Consider the following 12,352-nt stretch of genomic DNA (forward strand, 5'->3'; position numbering starts at 1 on the left):
GGCTAGACCGGCAAGACCGGAGGATGGAGCAAATAGAGCGCTGCAACAAGCGCCGATACAACTATCTGAAGGAGCTCATTGTTGGTACTCACCCACCTCCAGAACAGAGGGACACCCCGGACTCCCCTTCACTTAGTAGCACAGGGAGCCATGGCGAGCCAGACAGTGAAGGCGATGCTTCCAGCCCTACCTTGCTCCTTACTGATGGCACGGAGGACCGTGCCAAGCCTTAAGTGTGAGGAGGTCAGTCCCTGACTTCCGGAGGTAATCTCTCTCTTAACACCAATATTTTAGTTTTTTCTTTTGTTAGATAGGATAGATTGCATGATAATAACTACCTGCATGTATATTTTGCTTGGTTAAAGTAATGAGTTTCTTTTCAAGACCCTATTTAATAATATTTCACTAATTTAAATTGAAAATTTGTGTTAAACTTGTTTGAAGATTGTAATTTGGAACATGGTTTATAGCTAAGAACACACAACCTGTGAGATTTTGAGCTTAATCATATGGTTACATTATTTAACCATGATTTTATTCTTGTGTGTGTTTCCTTCTCTATGATTGCAATCTATGGTTTGTTCCATTCTATATGTCCATTTTTTAGTGTATTTACATGCATACATATGATTGAGACCATCAATTGTTATTAGCTCACTTATCCAAAATAGCCTACCACTTCAATTACCCTTGTTTGCCACTTTGAGCCTTTTAATCCCCATTTGTTCTATATTTTATCACATCACTAGCCTTAAGCAGAAAAACAATTAAGTACCCCATTTGAATCTTTGGTTAGCTTAAAATAGAGATTGTGTGTCAATTAAGTGTGGAGAATCGTGGGAACTTGGGTTGATAAGAAAGTGTTGATTTTTATTGACAAGATATTGGGACTTTGGGTGCTTCATACTCATGTGAAACCAGAAACACCATATGCATTGATATGTTATGTTTGCTTCCATGTTCATAATATATATATATATTACAACATAAATAAATAAATAGGGGACAAAATCGCCCCAATGCTAAGTCTAATAAAAGATCAATGCACATGTGGTGAAATTAAAGAAAATTTGATACATGAGTATGTGAAATATACAAAAGTGAGATTATGGGTAGCTAGGCATGATTTTAGAATTATATAGAGTGTGTGTATGTTAGGTGAGAACTTAGGTTAGTCAAAGATTCATATTATAGCTCACTTGGCCATACATATATCCTCACCCTCACTTTAGCCCCATTACAACCTTGAAAAGACCTCATGATATTTGCATTTGTACATTAAATATTTGTTGATTAGTTAGATGAAGAACAAAGTTTTAGAAAACATGACTAGAGAAGAGTAGAGTGGATTAACCCTAGACACTCGAGCGATTAGATCGCATACACACTTCCAGTGAGGGTTCATTGCTTGATTCTATGTTCCCGGCTTTCATGAGCTATCTTCTTACAAGTTTACTTGTCTTTTATTGTGTGATTTGAATTAGTGAAATCTGATTTATGTTTGTCTTGGAGAACTTGTTTACTTTTAACCAAGTAGATAGAAACATCTTAGCATATAGTTGCATTCACATGCATAGGTTGCATTACATGAGTCTTACTTTTCCCCATTCATTCTTTCTATCTCCTTGGGCTTAGCATGAGGACATGCTAATGTTTAAGTGTGGGGATATTGATAAACTACTATTTTATAGTTTATCTTGTGCTAAATTGAGTGATTTTTATCAAGTCTTTGCACACTTATTCATACAATTTGCATGGTTTTACAAATCCTTCCAAATGTTGGACTATGATTGGAAACTTGCTTTCTGAGCCTTTAAATTGTGTATTTTTAATTCCCTTTATACTATTCGATGCCGTGATCTGTGTGCTAAGTGCTTTCAGGCTATCTAGGGCAGGAATGGCTTAGAGGATGGAGAGGAAGCTTGCAAAAAAATGGAAGGAACACAAGAAACAAAGGAGATGACCAACGAGGATCGATGCACATGCATGGCTCACGCGTGCGCGTGACATGGAGCTTTCCACAGTGACACGTGCATGTACTTGACGTGTACGCGTGAAAGCAAAATTGCATGGCGACACGTGTGCGTACCTGACGCGTATGCGTGACATGCGCCACGTGCAGAAATCGCAAAAGACGCTGGGGCGATTTTGGGCTGAGTTCGAACCCAGTTTTCGGCCCAGAAACACAGACTAGAGCCAGGGGACAAGCCGAGACTCAACAGACATTCACATTTACACAATTTTAGTTTTAGTTTTGAATCTTAGAGAGAAAATTACTACCTCCTCTAGGGTTCTTCATGTTCATAGATTTCTAGTTTTATGCTTTTGGATTGGCTATTGAGAAGAGTTACTACCTCCGTTGAAGTCTTTATTATTCTAGTTTGTTTCCTTATTTCCTTACTGTTTTATTGCCCACTTACCTTGTTCAGAGTTACTTATGAATATCTTTGATATTGGAAAGAATTAATGCAATTATCATTTTTACTTTTAATTTTATTATTTGTTTGAGTATCATCTTTCCTTAATTTACTATTTCAAAATTAGCTCTTATTAATTTTATTTTAGTGACCATGTCTCCTCTCTATTCCCTTTACATGTCTGCAACATTGGCATCCATGTCAATGGAGTAGATTCCTAACTTGACTTTGGAGTTGATTAATAGGAGAACCTTGAGTTGGAATACTCAAGTGTTAATTTTAATTGAAAACTGTTGGCTAGCTCTCTAGTCTCTAACTCTAATCCTTCCTTGGGAGAGGATTAGGACTTGAGGTTCAGAGTTGGTTAGTTACTTGACTTTCCTTTATTAGGTAAGGGATAACTAAGTAGAACAACAACCTCTTACAATTACACTTGGAAAAATCCAACAAGGATAGAACTTCCGATTAATCTTCTCTGGGTCAAGACTTTTTATTTCAATTACATAAATTCTCTCGTTAATTTCCATTACTTTAATTTATAATCATTTATTTTTCCATTCTTCAACTCTAAAATTTCTCAGAAAATTCCTGACCAATAAATTACACTCTTTTGTCAACTCGTTGGGAGACGACCTGGGATTTCTACTCCTAGTATTTTATTCTCAATTTGTGACAATTCTTTCTAAATTGATAAGCAGAATTTTCGTCAGTTAAGAACTGTACTTGCAACGCTATTTCTATATTAAATTCTTAATCGGCAATTTTTTCGCCCGTCAGAGCTACTATATCTTTTTGCCAACACAAAGGAAAGATCGGCTCGTCATTCTCATCTAAAAAGAAAGGCCGGGCATTCTCGATAGCTCGGACCTTAAAGTAATAGTTCTTAAAATCTCGAAAGGACTCGTCAAACATTGAAAAAACTTTTTTCCCTGGGTAGCTCAGAAGGAAATCCAAGAAGCTTTCTTCTTGGCCACTCCAGGCTTAGTCAATATAAAAAGATAAAGAAAAAGGGGTGTGGTAGGTCGAACACCTAATTCCTGGCACAACAGCTGAAAAATCTTAATAAAGGCCCAAGAGTTCGGATGAAGCTGGGAAGGGACCACATTGCAAGTCCATAAGAGGTAGGTCTCAAAATCAGTAAAAGGGATGGTGATATTAAGCTGACTAAAGAAATAGTCATAAGCATAAAAGAAGGGGCGTTCTCCCTGAGTCAAGGGGGGAAACTAACCCTCTCCTCAGGGTCGGGCGACAACAGCTCATAATTCTTTTTATCATCCCTATTGCTACAGATCCTACGGAACCTCCTAAGCCTCACACAGTACTCGGGATCAGCCACGGTCACACACATCAGAACTATTGAATCCAGCCAATCGGCTATACCAGCAGGAACTTTGGTAGACATCTCGACAATATTCCTACGGGTAGACATATAGCAACTACACCTACAGTAAGAAAAAAGAAGAAGAGATCACTACCAAACAACTCAGACAGTAAGAGAATGACAAAGAAACATTCAACAAGTGTCAGATATGGCAACAAAAGAGAACCCCAGGACTCGCAGAAAATAGAGGATCAACACCAAAAGTCCAGGGACACCCTTTGAAGGCAACAACAAAACAAAACCTAGTAAAGGAAAGCGACACAAAAATCAGAGCCCTAACCCTATTAAACAAAAGAAAATACAAGGAGTTCAACCTAAGTACCAGCATTTCTTCATACAAACAGCGAAGACAAAAAGACCATAATTATCAAAAAACAAAGACCACCAAGAAAGTTTCGACCTTTTTTCTACTAAAAGTTCAACAAAGACCAAAACTTTGTGCGAGGGAAAAGCATGCAAGAGTAAAAGCAATAAGAACAATAACAAACAAAGCAGGTAGAACGAGAAAGGGCATAAGCACCAACCTGCAAAGGAAAACGAGAAGCGACGATGGAGGCGTAACGAAAAATGCGAACGGTCCAACGAAAGCTTCGAAACTTCAAAAAAGAAAATCTTGGGGCAAAACTTAGCAAAATGGTGATCTTTTCAAAGAAAAGTGAAAATTGAAGGAACAAAACGAAGGAAAGAGGCATTTTTCAGAAAGCAAAGGACGAACAAAAGGAAGCCTTTCTTCACTGAGCGAATGAAACAGATGAAAGCAAGAAAACTAAAAACCAAGGTTCAAGGCTTTTTTCAATTTCAAAATAAAGCGAGGGAACGGAACGGCAAAACAAAATAAAAGCCTAATCATTGGGCATTAAAAGCGCATGCGTATTCCCAAGAAGGTTAAAACGCTTCGCATTAAAGCAAAAGCAAGCGCCAAGAATCACGCGAGGAGGAGCAACTCGAAATCAAATTAATGCTCGAACACGACTTCCTTAAAGGATCGAAGCTGGAAAGCACGACCTCAAGGGAAGATCGAAGCTCGAGCAGGGGCACTGTTCATACCATGGGTCGAGCTAGGCAAGCCGGGTTGAATGAAGACAGAAATGACCGACCTCTTATAAAGGTTGGTCGACACCGACCTCTTCCCAAAAGAGCTCGGCCAAATTGCTATAAAGGGCCCAAGTAGGCCCAAAGTAGAAGATCACAACCCACCTAAAGGCGGCTGGCCAAAGATAAGGGGACTCACCCACAAAAGATAAGATAAGATAACTAACTTATCTCAAGGGATCGGAGGTCACCCCACACTACTATAAATACACTGGAGCACCCAGGTATAACTCATACTCTAATTCTACACAAAAAACCTGCTTAAAGCCCGTGCTAACTTAAGCATCGGAGTCTCTTGTAGGTACCACCACCCTCCGATGATCAAGGATCAGCAACATCTCAAGATTCAGCAAGTCGGACACGACAGCTTCGGCCACAACCGCAAATCTCCTCTGAGATCGACCTTCAGTTCAGGTAACCCACTGAACACTTTTCTTAATGAATCAAACTCAAAACAAAATCCTTTTCTCAATAAGTTAAACTCAAAGCATAATTCCTTTCTCAATAAATCGAACTCAAATCATGACTCTTTTTGTAATAAATCGAAATCAAATAATATGATTCTTAAATCAAATTTTATTTTAAATAATGCTTCAAACAAAGTCTCAAAATTTTATAAAAATTTCGGCAACATCTCCTCTAAAATTTGGATTTTACCACCCTTCAAGGGTCCCAACAACCAAACCAAACACCTCTCAGTCATTCAAATCATTTTCAATAAATCATTATCTCAACAACTCCAACTCAACTTAAGAAAATAAACAAAAACTCAGAATTCGAACAACCAATCTAGTAATTCACAATAATTCAACCTCAATTATCAATACGTGTTCAAATGCTCAATAATCATTATATGACAATTCAGAAACCAATTTAATCAATCAATAACTCAATCATTTATCCAAAACAACTCAATTCAATCCATAAGACTTACATAATCACTAAAAATATATTATTTGTATCAATATCGATTTATAACAATTTTTAAGAATAAAATAAGTTTAAGAAAAGCGCCCCTACCTCAATTGCGACTCAACTACATGACCGAACTAATGGCAACATCATAAATACGACAACAGCAGCAGTACCAGTAGTTCTGATGACTCCCCACAGCGGCGACAGCCTTTTATATATGTATTTTTCTAGTTATTATTATAATTTCGTGAAATTTTTAATTAGGTCTCTATATTTTTTTTCTTTTAATTGGGTCCCTATATGTTAATTTTTTTTCAATTAAGTCGCTACCGTGAGTATAACGTTTAAGATAACGGAATATTCTATTTAAAAAACGAATATTCTTATGAATTAGTTAAAATAGCTAGTTAAACATACATCTATTTTTTTAAAATACCAAAAAAATTTCCTCATATTTTATCCCAAAGAAAAAAAACCCTATCCAGCCCTAACTTGCTCTCTGAAGGTCGTGTGCACTGCGCTTCTTCTCCATCGGTCCGTAGTCTTCATCCATAGTCGTCGTCGTCCGTGGCGAAGGCTTGGTGGTCGTCCGTCTGTCGCATCCTTCTCCCTGCGCTGCTCTGTTCTGCGTTGCTCTGTTTTGTGGTCTTCTGCGTTGTTTGCCCGTCGAAGCCCTCACCGTGCCTCGCCTCGCTGCGCTGCGCCTCGCCTCACCATACCGCACCTCACCGCGCTACGCCTCGATCTGCCTATACTCAATTTGTCAAAACAGGTGACATTAAAATTGATTTTTTTTTTCATTTTTTGGATGTTGATGAAATGTGTTTATGCATATGTCAATTTTTTCGAAGACGATTAAAATTGGTTTGCTCTAATTTTAGTGTTTGATATTCATATAGATATTGTTTTGAAGTAACACTTCTTAGGATAATTCTTACTTAGATACTATCGTTCGTTTTTTACTTAAAGTGATTGGATCAAACCTAGTTGTTGTAGTAGTAGTTATGACTTGTGAAATTCGATTGGTGTGCAAATGCAATAAAGTTTAGTGATTAATTTTGAATACTGTAAATATGTTCTTAAGTATTAATGTAAAGTTTATTATGCTGTCATTACTCATTAGGTTATATTATATCAAATGTGTGTGTGATTGCCGAGACATGGATTCCAACAGTAAAACCTTCTTGATGAGTTGATATATAATTTGGTTATACTTAATTTACTTGGATAGTAACTACATTAAAATGTTTTCTTAATCAACTGGAAAACATATCATTGATATGCTATGTCCATTCTGCAATTATTTCTTAATTTAGTTCTTTTAGTATATTTTTACATGCAGTAATGTGGATTTAGTTGTATTCAATGTTAATTTTAGAGATTATAGAAATATCTTTCATTGAATCCCTATAGTTTCATCGAATTTTTAATTAAGTCCCTATACTTTTTTTCTTTTCAATTGGGTCCTTATACATGATTTTTTTTTTCAATTTAGTCCCTATTAACGTTAAATGTCAAAAAAATATTAGTGAATTGTGAAATTACTTGTATATCCTTGAAAAGAAAAAATAATATATAGGAACTCAATTGAAAAGAAAAAAAAGTATAGGGACCTAATTGAAAATTTGGAAACTATAAATATTCAATAAAAGATATTCCTATAACATTGATAAAATGAAACAAAAATAGTAGTAATAAGTATATATAAAATTCAGTTTTCATCATTCAAGTATTCATTATGATCATGTAATATTTTATATTTGTGTGGATTCATGGAATATAGTTTGTGTCTTTATCATATCATGGTACACCATAGAAAACCACAAGGCTATGTAATTTGTGTTATTGAAATTTGAAATCTAAAAACGAAAACTATAGAAAACGTAGTTACAGTATAATACAGATAATCTGGAAATCAGTTCTTGTGTTGCATCCTCCACTCTCTGAACCAGCATAGGGATCAACAATAACATTGATAACGTCCGGTTTTCGAGTCGAGAAAGATTATACTTGAGTTCGTCAGATGCCCTTTCCACTAAAAGCTTCAATCAAAGCATGGTAGTCTACTTTTGGAACAAAAAAAGTCGGAATATGATCATCTTTGTGAGGTCTATTCATCTCTTTGAGGGTTCTCCAATCACCTCCATATACACCTCTATTATTGAAAACAATCACTACCACATATAATTGGTCTGGATTGAAAACAAAAATTAATCATCACACAATTGCAAGAGCAATTTATTGCATATAAAAACAAAGATATGCAACCATATATGATCATATTAACATAATGAAAGAACTTGTATATGGCATATGGTAACAAAAATCATTGATATAGTAATAACTAGAATTGTTTAAAAAAATTATTTTTATATAGTTCTTCAAACAAGAGAATCAATTTGACTGAAAAAAATTCAAAAGCAAGTATATTGAAGGTATGAATTTTTTTCTCTGTTCAGCTAGAACAAACAATACATATTTTCTCAAGTATCAAAAAAGACAAGACATGGACAACAGTCCAGAATTTGCACATTCCTGGATTAACACTAAGCCTCATGATATGTTATGCTGTTTTATAACAAACTTTTAATAAAAGATAATTTTTTTACATATTTTATAGTCCTTCAAGTTTATAATTGATGAAAAAAATCCACAGAAACGTCTTGGAAGTACAGTGATAAACTGACATGTAAACTAACTTACATTTGGAGAGTTAGCATTATTTCCTTCACTGCTACCTTCACTTGCTATAAGTTTATAATCTAACCTCAATGAAGTTAACAATGACATTCAGAACAGATCCATTAGTATCTTTCAGAGCGCTTCTAAAATCATTGCATCGTACCTGGGGAGAAGATAAACAAAAGCAACCAAGTCTCAGAATACTTCAAAAATAACAAAATATCTTTCTTATTTTATTGAAGCATACAACAATTTTAACCAGAACTACAATTTTAATCAACATCATTTAATTGCAATAATTCATATAGAATTAGTGACATCAATTCGCATACTGCAGAGGATTCTTAGCATCTTCGTCATTTTGAGAGGAATCAACCATAGCAACAGAAGGATCAGGTTGATGAATCATAGTGGTGACAGGGGTAGCATCTTCGCCAGAAACAACAATGGCATTACCTCTCCCAAGCATCATAGAAGGATTCTCCCTCTTTCTGCCAGAAGGTCTGAACATTTGTCATTAGCTTAGTCCATCTCTGCGAGAAGGAGAACCTGTTCAAGAATTTGTTAACAGCCTTATCCCAAGTGTTCACACTTCCTCTGGGTTCATAAATCCACCATAGCTTTGCTTGATCATTCAGAGCAAATGGGAAGAGTATTCGCTTGGAGACTTCAGGCTCCATTCCATTGGTCTCTACAGTGTCACAGAACTACAGGAAGTCAGTGGGTGTCCATGAAATTGGCAATGTTGCTGCATCAGCATGATCAGTAGGGGTGGCAAAATGGGTTGAACCCGTCAGGCCGACCCGCTAAATCCGCTGAAAAAGGCGGATCGGCTAGGATTTGGAGCCCGCCAAATTAAAAAATCTGCCAAACCCGCACCGCCAAATTGGCGGGTTTTGGCGGGCGGGGGGGGCCGGTCCGCCGGGCCAAAGATTTTTATTTTTCTTTTTTTATTAATACTTTACTTGTCATTCAAATTACTTGCTTCTCATCTTCTAAACCTCGATTACAACCTCTATAGCCAATAATAAGAACATACTTCCTCGCAGTTCCTTGAGAAGACGACCCGAGGTTTGAATACTCGATTAACAATTTCTAAAGGGGTTTGTTACTTGTGACACCCAACACGTTTGCACGAAGGGATTTTTGTCGGTTTAGAAACTATACCTACAACGCGACTGTTTTTATGACATTCTTTACTGGCAAAAATCCTAACGTCAAAACTCTTCTTGTTCCTATACACACAATCAAGAAACAAGAAAATTAAAAGGCAGGTGTTTCTATGTCAGAGTATAGAGAACTTCCAGTGAGATGTCTTGAGAAGATGAGAAGAATGAAAATAGAGGGGGATAGGAGAATTCGAATTTCAAGAAAAAAATAGAAATTAAAAAAAATAATTTTATTTTATTTTATTTATTTATTTAATTCTAAAAGAATAAAAGAATTGAAAGCTAAGACAACTAATTAATTAAAAGAAAATTGAAAATTAATTGTGATTTTTGAAAATAAAAGAAGAAAAAAGTCAAACAAGGATTTTGAAATTTAAATTTAAAAGAAAGTAAAGATTTGAAATTTAAAAGTTTTAAATTTAAAAAAGGATAACATAAGCAAGTTTTAAAATTTAAAAAGAAAGATAAGATAAAAATTTAAAAAGATTAAGAAAGATAAGATTTAAAAATTTAAAAATTTTGAAGATCAAATTTTAAAAGATAGTAAAGATTTAAAAAGATAAGAATTTAAAATTTAAAATTTTAAAAGAAGATAAGATAGGAAGGATTTAAAGTAAAAAGATATGATAAAGATTTGAAAAGATAAGATTTGAAATTTAAAATTTAAATTTTACTAACAAGAAAACACCAAACTTAAAACTTTTAAATCAAGATAAGAAAAGATAGCAAGATTTTTGAAAATTTAAACAAAGATAAAAGGAATATTTTTTTATTTTCGAATTTTAAAGAAAAAGAAAAACAACTAAGAGACATAATCTTAAAAATTTAAGATCAAATGACACTAATTTTCAAAAATTAAAGGAAAAACAACTAAGAGACACCAAACTTAAAATTTTTAAAATCAGACAAGAAAAATTACTAAGAACAATTCGAATATCAAGAAGGGAAAATAAGAACACTTTCGAAAATCTAAAGAAAAAGATGAAACCAGACGGGACACCAAACTTAAAAACTGACACAAGACTCAAACAAAAGACAAGGATTACTAAATAAAAGAAAAGGTTTTGAAAAAGAAAACAAAATACACAAACAAAAGAGCAAATAAACCATAAAGAATAAGGTTGATGCATAAACCATAAAGATAGTCCGGTAGTGTGTCAAACTCAAACAATTCTCGACAACGGCGCAAAAAATCAGATTGATGAATCATAGTAGCAACTGGGTAGCAGCAGCGGGGCTGCAGCCTTAATTCTAGGAACCCTAAATTTTTCTTTGGATCCTTGAGTGCTATTGCTTACGTTCAAATTTTGTTACTTATCCTGAATTACCACAAAAGAACAAAAATTAAAAACCCTAAACTCTTGACTCAGTTTTATCACACTCAAATTTTACTATTTATCTAGAAAACGGAATACACGAATGGGAATTAGGTACATTACGGTGAAATTTAAAATCCTAAATTGAGATAAGACGCAAAATTGAAAAGGCTATTTAGAGGAATTTTGCACCTTAAGGTCGATGTTGAAACGTGAAGTGAGAAAGGGTGCGAATTGGAGATCTTTGAGAATGTTCTTCCATTTCTGCTCCTGGTTACCCATTTTCAATTTTGTTTTTCTTTCTTTCTTGAATTATTTAGCTCAATGAATTTAATTTAAGAGAAATTGAAGAGCTTCCTCCAAAGCTGTGGAGGTAACCAAGACTTCGATGATGACGTCTGTGTCCTGGAATTGCCAGGTAACCGTATTAATAATGGGCAGTTTAATGTGCTACTCATGTGCTTTTACTTATTTCAACGGTTGGGAGAAGTAAACATGTTAATAGTGTTCCATTTTTAAAATTGCCAATCTTCCCTATTATATAAAATCGTCCATCTTTTTTATTATTTGAAATGTTCTATTTTTAAGAGTTTGATTCAATTTAAATTATTAATTTTTTATTATATGAAAATTGAAAAAATACACCTATCTCGTTTACAGTATAAATGAGATACATTAAAAATTATCTCGTTTACAGTGTAAACGAGATAATAATAGATAACAAAAATCAAATCTAAAATAAAAATTGAGAGAGTCAAATGAAAAATCAAAAGAGTCAAATGAAATAAAAAAATTCATCTTTTTCAAAAGATGTATGTATAAATTGAAGATAAATAATAGATATTCTAACAATAAAACGTATAGTAAAAGGAGGAGAAGACAAAAACGATTTGAGTAGGAAAGATTCGAACCTTTGTTCCAAAACTAAAAACACTGTATTTTAGTTTGAAAATGTCTTTACAAAATTAAAACTGAAAAAATTGAGAATATAAACATAACATTTTTAACTTTGTTCTATTTTTTAAAAAATAGTTTTATTAATTTTTTTTTAAATGTTTTATCATTCATATTTTTATTTTTTATTTTCGTTTTCATCGAAAACAAAAATAAAAACGCTTAAACAAGTCCCTTAATCTTATAAGACAAATTTTCTATCACAAAGTTGTATATGATCTTTAGAAATACAAATGTTATATTTAGTGAAATGATATTATTTATGAAATATACATTGATTGCTAATAGAGTTATATACATTATATACTATTAGTATCTACTTTTAATGCAATCAAATATTTCAAAATTAAATATAATTATTAAAATCAAATCTAATATAAAAAATCAACAGGGGCGTGAGAGGGTGAAAACTAAACATAGTTAATT

At 33.9% G+C, this 12,352-nt stretch overlaps 1 long non-coding RNA gene across 1 annotated transcript in view; it reads right to left on the minus strand.

Annotated features, from left to right (window-relative positions):
* LOC110271790 overlaps positions 7,542–12,352 on the minus strand; it is a 6,743-nt gene continuing 1,932 nt past the window's right edge. Inside the window, exons 2-3 of the long non-coding RNA XR_002362482.1 lie at positions 8,509–8,650; positions 7,542–7,997 (exon numbers count right to left, since the gene is read on the minus strand). This is a non-coding gene — a long non-coding RNA (uncharacterized LOC110271790). The remainder of the gene's footprint in view (positions 7,998–8,508; positions 8,651–12,352) is intronic.

Source organism: Arachis ipaensis, chromosome B05 (assembly GCF_000816755.2).
Source record: "Arachis ipaensis cultivar K30076 chromosome B05, Araip1.1, whole genome shotgun sequence".
Lineage (NCBI taxonomy): Eukaryota > Viridiplantae > Streptophyta > Magnoliopsida > Fabales > Fabaceae > Arachis > Arachis ipaensis.